This window comes from Phasianus colchicus, unplaced genomic scaffold, assembly GCF_987193195.1.
Source record: "Phasianus colchicus unplaced genomic scaffold, bPhaCol1.hap1.1 HAP1_SCAFFOLD_48, whole genome shotgun sequence".
Taxonomy (NCBI): Eukaryota; Metazoa; Chordata; class Aves; order Galliformes; family Phasianidae; genus Phasianus; species Phasianus colchicus.
In genome coordinates this window covers 710,732-717,063 of record NW_028325226.1, presented here as the reverse complement: position 1 = coordinate 717,063, position 6,332 = coordinate 710,732, and positions in this window count along the sequence as shown.

Here is a 6,332-nt window from a genome sequence, read left to right as displayed (position 1 = left end):
CGCCGGATTCTGCCCGCCACGGCGCATGCGCCTGTCTGTGCCCCGCAATGCGCATGTGCCAAGTGCTCTGCGCACGCGCCAGCTGCAAGAGCGCATTGGGCATGCGCGACCGTTCGCACCGCTCTGCGCATGCGCCAGTCTCGGCACCGCGATGCGCATGCTCTCCTCACGGCCGCAAAACGCATGCGCCATCGTTTGCAGTGCGCATGCGGCAAGCATGTCACCGAACTGCGCGTGCGGCCGCCTTGGCACGGCACTGCGCATGCGCTTCTCGCGCGCGGATTACGGCGTACGCTCGTTTTCGGGCACGCACCTACGCGTTCGCTTTTTTCGTCGCCTCATTGCGCAAGCGGCGGGTGCACGGTCCGCCTAGACAGTACGTTCTGGAAGCAGACCGGGGCATAAAACCGCCCGAGGAAATAGACAAGGAGCATTCTGGATTGGAAAAGAGAGAATAGTGTCGCGGAGCCGGCGGTCCAAGTATTGCCTGCTCACCTGCATCTCAGGGCTTCGAAGAAATGGATGCTATTGGAAAGCTGGACGGCGCATGCGCACTACTTCCCGGAGGACCGAGCATAACGCAGATCGGCGGGGTGCCTGCGCAGAGGAGCAGGACCGTGCGCGCACCACTTCCGGATCAAACACCTCACCTGTGAGGACAGGCTGAGAGAGCTGGGGCTGGGGCAATACATGTTGGGGGATGAAAGGGCTGAGCATACCCAACCCCTTCAAAGCAGTGTCTTTCCACCCCAGTTTTTGGACTGCAGCACCAGCCCCACACAGGGTCCAGCCTTCTCCGGTTTGATCTCGTGCAGGATATTCTTGCAATGTGTGTGACAAAATATACATATATACACCTATATACAGAGCGGGCATTCCTGGGAAGATTTGGCTAGACGATAAGTGATGCAAACTATCTGAGATCTTCCCCAAGTTAAGTAGAAGGACTCCCCAAAAGAACTATGACAACGGAGTTCACGAAATATAAATATTATCCAATTCTAATGCAGAAACAACATTTGATTCCCACACCACCACCTCCTATCCGTCTCCCTCAGAGATTCCCAGGAGCACCTCAGGCTGCTGCTTTCTCGTGACAGCCTGGCCATCTGCCCCAGCAGCTCCTTAAGCAGAGTACGCCTGCAACTAGCTTCCTTTAACTGGCTGGTAGGTATGGTGAGATAGCTCCTTTACGGGAATCGAAATGGAAATCACAATGAGTTGGATGGCATCCTGCTTTTCTTCTCCAGTGCCAGAGAAGTCCACATATTCCAGCACCACAAAAGGTCATGCACACAGCCCAGTGCTGCGGAAGGCAGTTCTGTCCAACACCGCGACGTCTCTGCCACCCAACGCAGCTTGAAGCCACCGTGCCTCAGCCTCCATTTTGAGCTGGGGCCAGAAGGCCGCCCCGCCCTATAGCCCCACCCTCCCTTCATTGTGAGTTAGGCCGGAAGGCTGCACTGCCCAATAGCACTGCAGGCCGCTGCCCCACCCTCCATTACGTGCCAGGCAGGCACACAGCATAGAAGACTGTGGGCGCACCCCCCCACGGCATTCACTGTCTGCACACCCTTGCGACAGGGACGAGAGGCAGTGGGCGCTACGGGGCCAGGGGCAGCTGTCCTTGCAGGCCCCAGGAAGGAGAGTAGCTTTCAGCGGCCTTCGGCCACAGCTTTTGGAGGCTGAGGGTCTCTTCAGGTCCCTGCGACCATGCCGCAGAGACAGGCAAAGTGCTGCCAGCCCTCTCTGCGCCGGGGCCCGGCCCAGCCCCCTGCCTGCCCCGCACAGCGGGAGGAGCACAGGCGGGAGCTGGAGGCGCTGCGGGCCCAGCTGGAGGGCGAGCGGCTCCGCTCCCAGGAGATGCAGCGCCGCCGGGCCGTCGAGAGACGTGAGCTGCAGGAGGCGGCAGAGCGGGAGCGGCAGCTCCTGGCCGACCGACTGCGCTCCAACTGGGAGCGACAGCGGGCGTCAAAGCTGCAGCGCCTGCGGGAGCAGAGCCAGAGGCAGCGGGAGGCGGACATCCGCCAACTGCTGCAGATGAAGGAGGCCCAGCTCCGCCAGACGCAGGAGCGGCTGCAGCAGCGGTGCAACAACGCCAACCGCCAGGTACGGGATCTGCTGCGGCAGCTAGCAAAGGAGCTGCTGAGTGGCGAGAGCAGCAGAGAGGCCCACAGACTGCAGCAGGAAGTCCAGCGGCAGCTCTGCAGGAAGCCCTGTGCAGAGCAGGCCGCCCACGTCCTGCGCCTCCAGCGCGAACTGCAGGAGCAGAGGAGACGCTTCCTGCATTACATCCTGGAGCACGGACAGGGGCAGCCGCCCGCCTCCTGCAACGGGGCCAGGGCTGCAGCCGCTGGGCCGCGCACACGGCAAAGGCCAGCCTGCCGTCGGGCTGTAGCAGAAGCGGGTGTTCAGGCTGCAGAGCAACAACAGGCCTGCCCACCTGAGCACAGGGAGCTGCGGGAGCAGAGTGCCCATCTGCTGAGGGCACTGAAGGACTTGCAGAGACAATGCAGCCTCCTTGGAGAGGAGAACTGCCTGCTGAGGAGCAGAAGCTCTCAGCAGATGAGGGAGGAGGTGGAGCGGCTCAAGGACAAGACGCATACGCTCAGCCTCCTTACCAAGCAGCTGCGGGAAACAGTCCGGCAGCTCAAGGAGGCCTCTTCCACATCCAGAGGGGCCGCAGAAAAGGCAGAGGAAGCCAACCAGCTGCAGGGGCAGCATTTGGAAAAGGAGAGTGGGAAAAAGCTGGAGCCGCACGGAAATCCAGAACAGGAATGGCTGGAGAAGTCGGGAGGGTGGCTGATGGCAAGCTGCAGCCTGCATTCTCGCAGACGATCACCAGCACTAATTCGAAGATTCATAGCTCGTCACAGCTACAATCCTTTTGAGGGCCCTAATGAGGACCCAGAAAACGAGCTTCCACTGACTGCTGGACAATACCTTTACATCTTCGGAGACGTAGATGAAGATGGCTGGTTTCTGGGAGAGCTGACGGATGGCACAAGAGGACTGGTCCCTTCCAATCTGGTGGAAGAAGTTTCAGATGATGACCTGGATACGACTGTGCCTCCACAGCTTCGTGATCTCCTGCTGGATACCGACGATGACGAGCAACTAGGCAGCAGGAGCGGTGGCAGAAAGTGATGGTCACCATCCAGAAATCTGTGTCCGTGTATTGGCTGAGCCTGGGGGATGCGGAGATTCCTCTCCATAATACGGCAGCATCCCATCAAGATTCCATATTTTCATCCACATAGATGAAGAATACCTCCTGCTCCACTTGATGTTCAACTGAAGCATGGTCCATCGGCACAAAGACCTTGAAAATTTATCACTTGTATGACTGGGAATTTACTACATTTGGACTGAAAAAAATCTAAAAAAAATTAAAAAACACCATAAAATAACCAAACTCAAAACGCACGTGTGAAGTCTTCTTGTTTTCTGGCAGTCCGCTTTTGTAAAGGTATGAGGAAAGCAAGAGGCTGAGGAAAGCCTCCAAAGTCTTTCTCAAGCGCACTACCTACAAGTATTGGAATCGAGAGAGAAAGGAATCATTACTGCTTGCTTCTGTTCTTCGGGATACCTGAAGTACCTTGGAAGGCCACACTTCCTGAGCAATATAAACATTCTGTCCCAAAGCAGCTCTTTGACCGTTTCCACTGGGTGATAAGGCATAGCGCTTGCATCATCTGAAGGCACGGACTCAGGTGCCAATCCAAATCCTTAACTGCAGGTCCTTACATTCTATACATACATGCTCAAGCTCCCTCTTGTAATTTTCCATCCATCCCTACGTGTCAGCAGAGCGCTTAACAAGTCTCCTTTAGTCTAGACACCAACTGCGCACACAACTGAGACACAGCTGCACCATTCCTAGAAAAACAGCTTTACAATTTCCCATAATAAGGTACCCGGCTCGCTCATATCCAGCTTACTATAGGACACAGATTTATGCCTTATTTGCCCATCTCTGATATTGATAGCACCTGCCAGCCCCCAGAAATTACTATTTTAACACAAGGCCCAGAGGCAAAAACAACAGAATCCTACTAGAAATCATTCCGGTCAATGAGAATAGTTTTCTGCTGTGCCTGTTTCGAAAACCCATGTAATCAGTGACACGTGAAAATACGTGAACAATAGTCACCGCATCTCTGCGGCACTACCTGAAAATATAAATTTGCTGGAAAGCATTAAGGTTTGAGTCTCAGGGTTACCAAGTGCTTTGGTACAAAGCCAGCATTCATCCGCCCTATACCACGGTGAGGCATTAAATTACCAGAAGGAGCAACTCCACCTATTTCACTGATTACACTTTCGTCTTGGCCATACGTAATAGCTCAACTCTCTGCAACCAGCAGAGAAGACTGACCAGGCTTTAGGAAACGACATATTCATTGGCATCAGAGAGGCCTTTCTGACACTGACTTTTTTCACACAGCTCAGCTATCTCAAATGCCCACCCCCTGCCCCCTACACCCGGAAAAAAAACAGACAGACCCAAACAAAAAACACTTGCACATTGGACTCCTTGGGCTTGAGAGAGGCTTAACTGGCTTAACTTCTATTGTGCGCTAGTAACATGGAGCGCAAGAAAAGCTTTCCAAAGGGAATGAGCTGGAAACTGGGTATGTGAACAAGTAATCCTCAAAAAAGGAGCGCCTGCCGCAGCTGGCTGGGGAGGGCCTGCGTATACCCCGTGCCCTTGTGGGCTATCTGTCCAGCTGCAGGAGGACCAGAGAAGGGCAGCTGAAAAGATGAAAAGCTGCAGCTGAGCCTGATAGACCCGCACAGCTCTCGGGCCATCTTGCCGATGGCAGCTGTGACGCATCGATTCGTTCTATGCAGGTGAATTAATTTTTTCCATCTGCAAACTTAGGTGGAGAACTGCAGTTTTCGTTAGTCTTTGTGGAAACGCTGTAATGGTCCACACTAATCTCAAAACAGCAACTCTGTGCTGTGACTGCCTGCGTAGACCTGCTGGGGCCTAAATTTTAGGGCATAAAAAAGAATAAAAAGCCAAAAATGAAACCTGGAGTTGAAGAAAGGGAAAAATACATTAAAAGTAGGAACAAGACAGAGGCTGAGTGAACATTAATATGGCCCCGCGCTTTCTGCCAATGGGCTTTAATTTCGTTATCATTAAATTTGCCGGGCAGTTGCATTTTGGTCTGTGAACATTTAGAAACAATGCAACAGATGCTGGCAAAAAGAAAAAAAAAAAAAAAAAAAAGAACTTATTTTTTCACAGCTACTTATAAGCACTTAGCAGAGCTTGCCTGGGTTTGGGGTAGTCTCTCTCTTTTTTTCTTCGTCTTTCCCCCCACAACGCCCCCGCTTCCAACTTCGCGCTCTTCTCCCGCCATCACAAGACAGAGAGAACGGGTCGCCAGGGGAGAAAAACGCGGGCCGATCCCGTCAGAAAAGTTCTTTCCGCGGTCTTTGCTGCCACCTCGTGGCCCATGCGCGGAACTGCCGCTGTCTGTCGCCGCGTCCCGCAAGCAGCACAACGCATGCGCGTACAAATGCGGAAGTGGCGTTTTAACCGCTCTGCGCAGCTAATGCGCCGCTCTCTATGGTGATCAGTCCTCCAGCTAATAGCGACCGTGCGCCCGTCCACTTAAAGACAGCAATTGTTTCGACAGACCACGACGGGGACGGGCAAGCAGTCGATTCCCGGGCCGCCGGCCCAGCGATATTCTCCCCCTTCTAATCCAGGATGCCCCTCGTCTATTTCCGCCCTTTTATGCCCAAGCCCACGCGGAAGCGGACCGGTTGGGCTCACAGCTGCCCCTCAGCGCCTCGTGGCATCCAACTTCCTCTCCGCCCCGGTGAACCAGCAAAGTCCCTTTCCACCCCCAGCCCTGCACCGTCCCCCAGCCGTTTAAAAGCCCTCCCAGCGGCAGTGGAACGCGAGCAGCTCGGAGAGTCGCGGTCGCGGTACTGGCGTGCAGCAGCACCGACGCGGCAGCAACCCGCGACCAGCGAGCCTCGGGAGAGCAACGCGCACGCGCGAGCCCGGGCACTGCAGTGCGCATGTGCCGGTAGCGGCTCGGCGCTACGCATGCGCCCCTCTCGGCAGAGCACTACGCGTGCCCAAGCCTAGACGCTGCACTGCGCAAGCGCCACCCTCCGCACCGCACTACGCATGTGCCTGTTCCCGAGGCAGGCTCGAGCGTCAGACCGTCGGAGGAAATAGACAAGGAGCACTTCCGACAGCAAGAGAGAAAACCGTTGCTGAGCCAGCAGGAATTGACTGCTCGACTGCATCTCAGGGCTTGGTAGATTTGAAAGCTATTTATGAGTTCTCTGGCGCATGCGTGCTG